Source organism: Hyperolius riggenbachi, chromosome 8 (assembly GCF_040937935.1).
Source record: "Hyperolius riggenbachi isolate aHypRig1 chromosome 8, aHypRig1.pri, whole genome shotgun sequence".
NCBI lineage: Eukaryota > Metazoa > Chordata > Amphibia > Anura > Hyperoliidae > Hyperolius > Hyperolius riggenbachi.
The window spans coordinates 14,442,191-14,454,751 of record NC_090653.1 but is presented as its reverse complement, the minus strand read 5'-3'; positions in this window follow the sequence as shown (position 1 = coordinate 14,454,751).

Here is a 12,561-nt window from a genome sequence, read left to right as displayed (position 1 = left end):
TTAAAATGAGTAATAAAAACTCCTTTCCTTTGCAGTTGTCCGAAGAGATTATGCATTGCAAGGTTGCCATGGTTACAAAAACAGAACAAGTTGAACTCACTGTCAGCTTTGGAAATTTTGAGCTGGTTGAAGACTGAAATGGAAACATACATTTTTTAATAATGTACAAGTGTACCTGTGGGGGAAAAAATGGAGGTACATGGAAGGTAAGGCCTCTGGATCTTGGGGTGGCTTCCACTGTCTTCCTCCATCAGCCCCTTCCAACACTGGGACCCCCGGAAAAAAATGCTTGTTGACAACGTGTGCATGCGCAGTAACACGGACCCCTTCGGGCTGTGTTCAATTGGGTCCAAGCTACTGTGCATGCGTGAGCTGCCTGCACCTGCACAGGAGCACAGACCCAATTGGGCTTGTCTTATTCCGCCTGTGCCACGGTAAGTATCCAAAATAGACTGCAGCAAGCCTCACGTGTTTGCTATAATCACTTAATCCTGACTGGATGGATAAATCCATCCAGCAGGAGCTGCACAGCAGCAATCTGGACAGATCTATCCATCCAATGGTGTTGAGGCAGGTGCACGCGTACTTACCCGTGCAAGCCGCTCGTTCCCAGCAGCAATTACAGGGGATTGACTTGTGAAGGGGAAAATGTGTTCCCCGGGCCAACCGAAGCCCCTGTTAATTAATCAACATGCCTCAAATCATGAGGCATGTTGATTCAAAAAAACGAAGGCTTAAAGGGAAGGTTCAGGGAGGGGTTTAAAAAAATAAAAATAAATTTCCACTTACCTGGGGCTTCCTCCAGCCCGTGGCAGGCAGGAGGTGCAGTAGTTCTGCGCATGCGCAGTACAGCCCGGCGGACGTCCGATGACGTCAGCGCGCCGGCGTGGGACGCAGAAGTGCCAGGAAATGGAGAGCAGAAGAGCCCGACCTGGCCGCCGGCCTGGCTAGGTCGGGTCGGGCACCGGAGACCACCGGGAGCCTGCGGAGCGGAGGCGAGGGCACCTCCTGCCTGCCACGGGCTGGAGGAAGCCCCAGGTAAGTGGAAATTTATTTTTATTTTTTTAACCCCCTCCCTGAACCTTCCCTTTAAGAGTAATTTAAGAAAAAATTGTACACTTCCTGGTAACTTCCAGGGGAGTGAACAGCGCCATCTAATGGCCAGAAAGAAATGTTAAGGTAAAAAAACAAACAAAAGTAATACTTATTCAAAATCTATTAACCCCTGGCCCCCTCCCCATAGCTACCAAACGTGTGAAAAAAATGACTGTTTAAAAATAGTTACTTTACGGTCTGAGTTATTTAAATATGTATGGAATGAGAATATATATTACTTTTATTTTAGCAAATAAAGGCTTGTAATTATTGATAGAGTACAAACAGAATAAAATGCACCTTTATTTCTGTATAATACATTGTCGCAATACATTGTACTAGTAGGAACATAATGTTGCCGGGACAACTGGGCAAATAAAATATATGGGTTGTATCTATAGTAGCATTGTTTATTTTATTTTTCTTGTATTTCCCAATAAATTGCATTACTGAAAACAAGTATTACCCCCCAAAACAGCCTAATTTGTAGCAACAAAAACCCAAGATATATATAATTTAGGTGTGATAAGTAGTGATACAATGATTGGCCAATAAAGCGGAGGAGCGCTGACAGGGGAACATTGCTTCCTTCCTTAAAGAGAATCTGTATTGTTAAAATCGCACAAAAGTAAACATACCAGTGCGTTAGGGGACATCTCCTATTACCCTCTGACACAATTTCGCCGCTCCTCGCCGCATTAAAAGTGGTTAAAAACAGTTTTAAAAAGTTTGTTTATAAACAAACAAAATCGCCACCAAAACAGGAAGTAGGTTGATGTACAGCATGTCCACACATATAAAATACATCCATACACAAGCAGGCTGTATACAGCTTTCCTTTTAAATCTCAAGAGATCATTTGTGTGTTTCTTTCCCCCTGCATCTCTCATGCACTGAAGTTTCAGGCTGCTCTTTTCTTCCTGCAAACAGCTTTGCCCTTGTCTGTAATTCTTCAGTATGTGAAAGCCCAGCCAGCTCAGAGGACGATTTATCCAGCTTGTAAAAGATAAGAGAGAAGAGAGAAGCTGCTCTAATCCTAAATAACACACAGGCAGTGTGCATAGAGGGGCCTGGAAGGGTGAGTTCATAGCAGAAGCACAACACTGAAGAACTTGGCAGTCTTCCAGACACAGGCCGACAAGTCTGACAGGGGAAAGATACACTGATTTATTACAGAGACTGTGACAGTATAAAGTGCTGCAGTAAGCCAGAACACATTAGAATAGCTTTTTGAACTTGTAGGATGATAAAAAACAGGATGCAATTTTTGTTACGGAGTCTCTTTAAGGTGAAAACACCTGCGGGCTAAAGTGGTAAAATCACACAAAGATTGTTGCATCACTCATCTGTATTTATGGAACTTTCTCTTGATTCGGCATGCCCCGGAAACTGCTTACCAGCTTCTATTCCGCCACCATAGAATCCATCCTCTGCTCCTCAGCCATCGTCTGGTACGCGGGCGCAACGGCCAGCGACAAACTCAAACTGCAGAGGGTCATATCTGACGCAGAGAAGATCATCGGGTCTCCTCTTCCACCTCTTGATCTCCTTCACTCCGCTAGGATGATGAAGAGAGCCACCATGATCTCCCGGGATCCCTCCCACCCAGGCAGTCGCTACTTCGAAATCCTCCCGCTGGGCCACCGCTACAGAACATTAACATCCAAAACCACCAGATGGGAGAACTCCTTCTACCCCCAAGCGGTTCGGCTGCTTAACGCCAACCTTCCCCGTCGAGGCCTGCCTACTAGCATGCCCTAGCGCCAGCACCCGTCGTCTGCCTGCCCTGGTTCCCAATGCTCCTGGGAATGTTATATGTGAAGGACATATCTATACCTCTACTGAAGTTTTGCTACCTGTATAAATTGGTACTGTATGTGTTTTCGTGTCTGCCCTCATACTATGTCTATGCCATGTGTACCATAAGCAATTCCGAGTATGGCCCTGCCGTACTTGGCGAAATAAAGTGATTCTGATTCTGATTCTGATGTAGAATTCTTATGACTGCTCCATTTCAGAATCACTTTGACCTGCCCAGATCAATAATACAACTAAAATCCATTACTGAATCTGTGAGCCCAATATGGCTGTAATTACTTATCAGTGAGGGTTATGCTGTAGTCTGATTCAGCCTGACCCGGTCCCGACCCAGACATACACTGTCACTTGCATACCTGATGTTTAACTCTTTCAGACAGAGAAAGAAGAAAAAGGAACACAGCATAGTTATTTGTGTGCTAGGCACTGTACATACACATGTCTATCTCATCATGTCACATGTCACTTCGGGTATCCCTTAAAGCTGAATTATTGCAAATACCTTTTGTCTTAAGAAGGCAAAATTATATTTATTACATCGCAAAACATGTTTTGTCTTTGCAGTATAACCAGGTTCAGATTACACAGGAATCTAGAGTGAGTAGATAAGGCAGGGCTGGTCTCCATATGACATCAAGAGAAATACATAAAATCAGCTCTGCTGTATGAACATGATTTGATGTCACCTGATCCCTTCGGGCAGTGTTTCCAAACCCTGTCCAAGGAAAAAACAAACAGTCCTAGAAGCTCAACTGCAATAATATGTGAAGCCAGGGAGTCCACCAGTCCACACCCGGATCCTTCAAGGTGCAACAATCCACAGCAATAGAAGAAAAAGACTGGGTCTCCACCTGGATAAATGCAATTGTAGCACTATTTTATTGCACCATAGTGACAAAACAACACGACGTTTCGGCCAGCAGGCCTTTATCAAGGCCCACCAGCAGGCCTTTATCAAGGCCCAACCCTGTCCTCAAGGCCCACCAACAGTGCATATTTTGTAGAAATCCACAAAGGTAGTTAATCAACCCTGCTGAGACACTAACTATCCCACTTGTGCATGTTTGTGGTTTTCTGCAAAACATGTACTGTTGGTGGGCCTTGAGAACAGGGTTGGGGAACTCTGCGCTTCTTGCATCTGCTGGATGTAACCCACATTATCTGCATGGGCCACCAAAGAAGTAGAGAGAATTCACAATGAAAGAGGTTAATGTCAGATTTCTACTACCTACTGTAAGTGACAGCAACATAGGAGAAAAGTAATTTATTGCTCATTTTACTCTGGAAGAAACATTCTTCTTATTTGTATGTGTTTTATCTTTTAAGATTTTCGCGGCAGTTCCTCTTTAGCAGCAAGATCTTCCATAGCACTCTACAAAGTGTACAAACAAATGTACAAATAAAGTATTCTGATTCTGATTCTGCAAAACAGGTAGTGGGGACTGGAGCATAGATATATGAGAAGTTCAAAACATCGAGCAATACAAATACATACATAGCTGACTGGTGGTTTGAGATATAACCAATACTGGTAACATGTTCATATGATAAATTACAACAGAATAAGAAGCACTAGGAGGAAGTCCCTGTCCTTGTGAGCTTACAGTCTAAAGCAGAGGTGTCAAACGCAAACACAAAGTGGGCCGAAATTGAGCTCTGGGACCAAGTCACGGGCCGACGTCAATGTCTAGTGGCCACCTCTATCTATATATATAAAATCGGATGTGTGTGTGTGTGTGTGTGTGTGTGTGTGTGTGTGTGTGTGTGTGTGTGTGTGTGTGTGTGTGTGTGTGTGTGTGTGTGTGTGTGTGTGTGTGTGTGTGTGTGTGTGTGTGTGTGTGTGTGTGTGTGTGTGTGTGTGTGTGTGTGTGTGTGTGTGTGTGTGTGTGTGTGTATGTGTGTGTGTGTGTGTGCCGCAATCACGCGAAAACGGCTTGACCGATTTGAACGAAACTTGGTATACAGATCCCTTACTACCTGGGATGATATGTTCTGGGGGTCTCGCGGCCCCCCTGCACACCTGGGCGGAGCTACAAACAGCAAATCAGATTCCACCCATTCAAGTCAATGGAAAAAATGTAAAAGGCTGCCATTCTCACAGTAATAAAGCCAGAGTCCTCACACATGGCACAGTTGGTCACTTGGTGACCGAGGTTACAAATCCAGGAAAAGTGGGCGGAGCATACAACAGCCAATCAAATTTCAGCCGTTCATTTTAAATGGGAAAATGTAAACTGCAGCCATTCTTAGACTGTTAATCACAGAGTTCTCAAACTTGACACAGTTGGTCACTGGGTGAATGGGATTAAGATTCAAGAAAATGGGTGGAACCTACAACAGCCAATCAAAATTCACCTGTTGATTTCCAAGGGGAATATTTCAACTTTTGCTATTCTTACACTTTTAATGGCAGAGGCTTCAAACTTGCTACAGTCGGTCATTGGGTGACTGGGGTCCAAATTCACTAAAGGGGCGGGGCCACATACAGCCAATCAGATTTCCTTGGTTGATAAACTGCTTCCATTCACACATTTTTGATGCCAGGAACCTGACAGCTCACAAACTTGGTCATTGAGTGACTGCGTGTCAAGGTTACAAAAAGTGGGCGGAGCCGAAACAACTTTTACTGGGAAAATATAAACTGCAGCCATTCTTACACCGTTAATGGCAGGGTTCTCAAACTTTGCACAGTTGGTCATTGGGTGACAGATTAAGATTTTGGAAGGTGGGGGGAGCCTACAACAGCCAATAAAAATTCACCTTTTGATTTTCAAAGGGAATATTTCATCTGCTACCATTCTCTTATACTGGTAAAAGCAGATGCCTCAAACCTGGTACAGTTGGTCACTAGGTGACTACGGTCCAAATTCAGGAAGGGGCGGAGCCACAAACAGCCAGATTTGTTTATTTTTCAATGGGAATATACAAAGTATTGATACAAAGGATCCCAAAGCTGATAAACTTGATAATTGAGTGACTGTATGTCAAGGTTAGAAAAAGTGGGCGGTGCCAACAACTTCATTTTTTACATTGCAGGCTTCCCATACTTTACACAATTGGCCACTGGGTGACTGGGGTGAATATTCAGAAATGTGGGTGGAGCCTACAACAGCCAATCAAAATGTACCTATTGATTGTCAAGGGGAATATTCACATTGCTACCATTCTCACACTGTTAGTGGCAGAGGCCTCAAACCTGATACAGTCAGTCATTGGGTAACTGGGGTCCAAAGGGTTGGAGCCACAAACAGCCAATCAGATTTGTTAGGTTGATTTCAGCCATTCTGTTATTGGCAGGGTTCTCAAACGTGGCACAGTTGGCCACTGGGTGACTGGGACTAATATTCAGATAAGTGGGTGGAGCCTACAGCAGCCAATCAAAATTCACCTTTTGATTTTCAAGGGGAATATTTACATTGCTGCCATTCATGCACTCTGAATGGCAGAGGCCTAACATCTGCTACAGTCAGTCACTGGGAGACTGGGGTTTAATTCTGAAGGGAGCAGGCCAAAAACAGCCAATCAGATTTGTTTAATTTCAATGGCAAAATGCAACTTATTGATGCCAAAGACCCCAAAGCTCACGAACTTGGTCATTAAGTGACTGTATGTCAAGATTAGAAATAGTGGGCGGAGCCAAAAACAACTAACTTTTTACATGGGGAAATGTAAACTTCAGCTTTTCTTACACTGTTAATGGCAGGGTTCTCAAACTTCACACAGTTGGTCACTGAGGAACTGGGATTAATATTCGGAAAAGTGGGTGGCGCCTAGAAGAGCCAATCAAAATTCACCTTTTGATTTTCAAGGGGAATATTGAAACTGCAGCCATTCTCACACTGTTAATAGCAGAGGCTTCAAACCTGCTACAGTCGGTCGTTAAGTGTTTGGGGTTCAAATTCAGTAAAGGGGCGGAACCAAAAACAGCCAGATTTCTTTGCTGGATAAACTTCTTCCATTAGCACAATTTTGATGCCAGGAACCCAAAAGCTCACAAACTTGGTCATTGAGTAGTGACTGTGTGTCAAGGTTACAAAAAGTGGGTGGAGTTAAAAACAGATTTTTCTGGGAAATTGTAAAGTGCAGCCCTTCATCACTGTTAATGGTAGGGTTCTCAAACTTAGCATAGCTGGTTACTGGGTGACTGGGATTAATATTCAGAAAAGTGGTTGGAGCCTAAAAATGCCAATCAAAAATCACGTCACTTTTCAAGGAGAATATTAAAATTGCTGCCATTCTTGCACTGTTAATGGCACAAGCCTCAAACCTGGTACAGTCGGTCATTGGGTCACTGAAGTTCAAATTCAGAAAAGGGGACAGAGCCACAAACAGTGAATCAGATTTGTTTCATTTCATGGGAAAATACAAATTATTGATGCCAAGAACCCCAAAACTCACAAACTTGGGCATTGATTAGGGTCTTTGTGTCCAGGTTACAAAAAGTGGGCGGAGCCAAAAACAAATTTCACTGGGAAAGTGTAAACTGCAGCCCTTCTTACACTGTTTATTTCAGGGTTCCCAATCTTTGCCCAGATGGTCACTGAGTGACTGAAATTAATATTCAGGGAAGTGGGTGGAGCCTATAATGGCCGATCAAAATTCACCTGTTGATTTTCAAGTGGAATATTTCAATTGCTGCCATTTTTACACTGTTAATAGCAGATGCCTCAAACCTGCTACAGTTGGTCATTGGGTGACTGGGGTTCAAATGCTGGAGAGGGGTGGAGCCACAAACAGCCTATCTGATTTGTTTAATTTCTATGGGAATATACAAATTATTGATGCCAAGGACCCCAAAGCTCACAAACTTGGTCATTGAGTGTTTGTGTGTTAGGGTTAGAAAGTAGGCGGAGCCAACACCAGTCAAATACATACCCGGGCAACGCCGGGTCATCAGTGGGTGGAGACAAATACAAATTTCACTGGGAAAATGTACACTGCAGCCATTCTGTTAGCAGGGTTTTTAAACTTTGCACAGTTGGTCACTGGGTGACTGAGATTAATATTCAGAAAAGTGGGTGGGGCCTACAAAAGTGAATCAAACGTCACCTGTTGCTTTTCAAGGGGAATATTTAATTGCTACCATTCTTGAACTGATAATGGCACAGGCCTGAAACCTGGTACAGTTGGTTATTGGGTGACTGGGGTTCAAATTCAGAAAAGGGGGTGGAGCCACACACAGCCAATCAGATTTGTTTCATTTCACTGCAGATTATTGATACCAAAGACCGCAAAGCTCACAAACTTGGTCAGTGAGTAATTGTGTGTTAGGGTTAGAAAAAGTAGGCAGAGCCAACACCAGCCAAATACATACACGGGCAACGCCGGGCAATCAGCTAGTGCCTTATAAAGTTCCCTGGCGTTTAATAGAGATGGCCCTAACAGTTCGACGGCGAACGGTTCCCGGCAAACTTCCGTGGTTCGCGATCGCGGAGAACCGCAAACTTTTGCAGAAGTTCGGTCCGCCCCCATAGTGCATCATTAGGGTCAACTTTGACCCTCTACATCACATTCAGCAGGCACATTGTAGCCAATCAGGCTAAACTCCCTCCTGGAGCCCCCCCCCCCCCCCCCCCTTATAAAAGGCAGGCAGTGTCAGGCATTGGACTCATTTGTGTGCCTGCAGTAATTAGAGAAGGGAGAGCTGCTGCAGACTCTCATAGGAAAAGATTAGTTAGGCTCTTGTAGGCTTGTTAGCTTGCTCCTTGCTGATTCATATTGCTAAAAAAGCACCCCACAACAGCTCTTTTGAGAGCTTATGTTGTTCTTGTGATCTATTTTTATTTTTTGTGTGTTGCATTATATACAGCCCTGTCAGTCAGTTGCAGCTGGCCTTTGGCATCTTAATTCCTACTGTGCCACTGCCAGGCCCAGCACATTCAGTGACTACCTGTGTGTGACAGCTGCACATTTGTAATCCCAATCGCTGCACCTGTTCACTGTTCAGTGCACCTACCTACCTATACCTACGTGAGCGCACGCATTGTCAATACCACCAGTCATTGCACCTGTCATTGCAGTCCGTGTGTGTGTAACAGGCAGCTGCACATTTGTAATCCCAATCACTGCACCTGTTCACTGTTCAGTGCACCTACCTACCTATACCTACGTGAGTGCATGCATTGGTAATACCACCAGTCATTGCACCTGTTCAGGGTATCTGTGTGTGTGTGTGTGTGTGTGTGTGTGTGTGTGTGTGTGTGTGTGTGTGTGTGTGTGTGTGTGTGTGTGTGTGTGTGTGTGACAGGCAGCTGCACATTTGTAATACCAGTCACTTCAACCTGTTCACTGCACCTGTGTAACCGCACATTGTTGTACCAGCAGTCAATGCATACCTGTTCACTGCACCTATTTAGCCGTACATTGTATTAGTCAAGTCAATGCATACCTTTCACTTCATTCCCCCCAATATGGACAAAACAAAAGGCAGAGCCAGAGGCAGGCCACCTGACAGGTCTGTTCGAGGTCACACTGTCATGATTTTGTGCGTCCCTCGACCAAAGTATGATCAGAAGAAGGCACGTGCCATCAACCCCCAATATTGTCAGGACGTAGTTGACTATTTAACACAGAACACCTCATCTTTCTCAGCTTCTGCATGGAAGCGTGACATATCTTCCTCCTCCTGCTCTGATTCTGGCATCCCACTTAACACTCAGTCGGCCGCCACCACCAAAGTGCCATCACCCCAGGGCTCAGCGGTGTGGAATTTTTTTTGTGTGTCTGCCTCGGATGAGAGCAATGCCATCTGTACTCTCTGCCACCGAAAACTGAGCTGTGGAAAGACCAAGACCCGCATAGGGACAACTACCTTACGAAGGCACATGATTACAAAGACAAACTGCAATGGGATGACCACCTGAGGAAAAGCAGCACACAAAAGCAATGTTCAATCACATGTTGAAGAGTGAAGAGATTTGCTGGCTAGGCCAGAGGTGTACATGCTGGTTGGACTGAGTCAGCTGCATTTTCCGGTGAGTGTATATGTTTTAAAGATACTAAAGTGGATCTGAGGAGGTGTACCATCTGAGTGAAGCTTATGCGATCAGAAAATATTATGGGACTGTTCCTGAATTATGAAATGGACCTATGTTTAGTTTTAATTTTAGTTTAGTTTTTTTACTTCTAGGGAGTCTACTGTATATGTGACTATATCTGTTGAGTGCTATACTAACTTACATGTTATATGTTATGTGTGCACCTACCCTTACACAGTACTAGTTGCCTGCAGTCCTGCTAATCTTTCATGCAGCCAGGCAAGCCTTCATATTCATCTTACTGCAGGTGCGTTGACAAGGACTCCTGCTCTGTTCAGCTCATAGGCCCAGTGCACACCGAGCGGTTTTGGACGTGATCTGCCAGCCGAATCCGCATGTAAATACGCTTGGCTAATGTATTTCAATGGGATGGTGCACACCGGCGGTTTGAAGTTTGTAGCAAACCACAAACGTGCCTCCTGCTGCACGTTTGCGGTTTGCAGAAGCGTTTCTGCCTTAATGTAAGGTATAGGAAAAACGCAAACCGCTCTGAAAAACGCTAGATCAGAGCGATTTTCCAGGCGTTTTTGTTACAGAAGTTGTTCAGTAACAGCTTTTACTGTAACAATATTAGTAATCTGCTACACAAAAACGCTCCCAAAAATGCTAGATATGTTTAGAAAACGACTCTACACATGCCTAGAATCGCTCTGAAATCTGCTCCAAAAACCGCTAGCGTTTTGTGGATCTGCTGGCGGTTTTGGTGCGCACTGGGCCATACTCAGGCCTGGAACCCACTAAAGTGCTTTTTTGAACGTTTAGGGAGCGCTTTAAATAGCTTGCAATTTCCCTAAACGTTCTGCCAATGGAAGTAAATTCCCCAGTAGCTATTGTGATCAGTAAAATTGCAATCACAGGACGTGCAGCGTTTTGGAAGCGTTTGCACTTCAATTTAAAGTATTGAAGCGCTGGCGAATTGCTCATCGCTCCACATAAAATTACTGGAAACTGTAAAACAAATTATGATAAATTGAAAGGACCAATCAGAATTAAAATTGCTAATCGCAAATCGCTATCACGATCGCTGCCAAAAAGTTACACTTTTCAAATTGCTCCCAAAATTGCCGGAAAAACTCATGAACTCGCTTACAAAAAATTAAGAAATTCCAACTATAAAACACTTTCCTAGCAGAAAATTGCTTCTGAGAGCAAGACAGGGGTAAAAAGGGGAATTTCTTACCAGTGAGGGTCACACTGTAGTCACTTCCTGACTGAGTCAGGACTGAATCAGCCACTTCCATACCTGATATTTAACTCTTTCAGGCAGAGAAAGAAAAAAAGGAACACAGCCTAGTTATTTGTGTGCTAGGCACTGTACATACCCATGTCTATCTCATCATGTCACATGTCACCTCGGGTATCCTTTAAAACCGCTAGCGATTGTGCAAGCAATTTGAGATTTGTAGTAGGTTCCAGGCCTCAGGCAGGTAGATGAGAACTTCAAGCCATCTGTACTCCAGAATCAGGACTGATAAACTAATTAGTAAATACATAGTTCTAGCTTTGTTTTGCTGTTTGGAGTCTCATTTGTTTTCCAGTAATATATTTACCATTTGCTCAGCCAATTACCCAGCATTGGCAAACAGCCAGCTGATTGAATTTTACAGCATTCACTGAACGCGACGGTACCCCTGCACACTTCTGGTCCTGCCTAGCGTCTGGACGACGCACGGGTTTATCTGGCTGAGAGCTGCGGCCTTGCAGGATAAGCTCATTGATGTGAGAGCGGAGGAACATAAGTTCATTAATTCCGCCCAGGTTACTGGCGTAGCTGAGAAATAGGTGGGCAGATGCTGCTGGGTCTGGCATCTCATTGTGTGAGCCACAGACACATGTGAAGTAATCTATACCGTGCGTCTTCCGACATGACACCGCTCATCGGGGACCCGCGTCCACTTCTGTCATTGTCTGAGCTCATTAAAGGTGGTCAGAAACAAAAGCTGGATGAGGTCTCCAAACTCTGCCCACTCTGCTTGTCTGTGATCTGTGCTGGGATAAGCAAGGCAAATTAAATCAGATACTACAGGTAAACTCCAATGTAGTGGTGAAGGGCTCAGCACCTAAGCAGGTCATTTCTGCATGCGCTCTGACCTGGGCGCCACCATGGAAATAATGCTATTACGTCTCGGGCCGTGCAGCAGTGTAATTTAGATCGCCGGACACCAAATTACTTCTCCCTACGAAATGCTACGAGTCCGGGGGGTCGTGGTAATTGTAGTTTAACGCCGCCCAGAATTTGTGCAGCAGCTGTCAGTAGGCTCACCCTGCGCCAAAATGATGGGCAGCAAGTATCCTCGTACGCCTCAGCATAAGCGCTGAATGGATTGGCCTCCAGAACCAGAGTTTATGGTGGTCTAGGACAATTCCCAGAGGTCTCCTTGCCTTTATCCCTCCATTCTTGCCCCCTTCTTCAACACCTTTAAAGGAGCCATGAAAACTCAACTCTTTAAAGAGACTCTGTAACATAATTTTGAGCCTTATTTCTTCTATCCTATAAGTTCCTATGCCTGTTCTAATGTGCTCTGGCATACTGCAGCATTTTATAGTTGCACTGTCTGTAGTTGACTGTAATAAATCTTATCTTCTTTCCTCTGTCTGCTCTGTCAGGCTG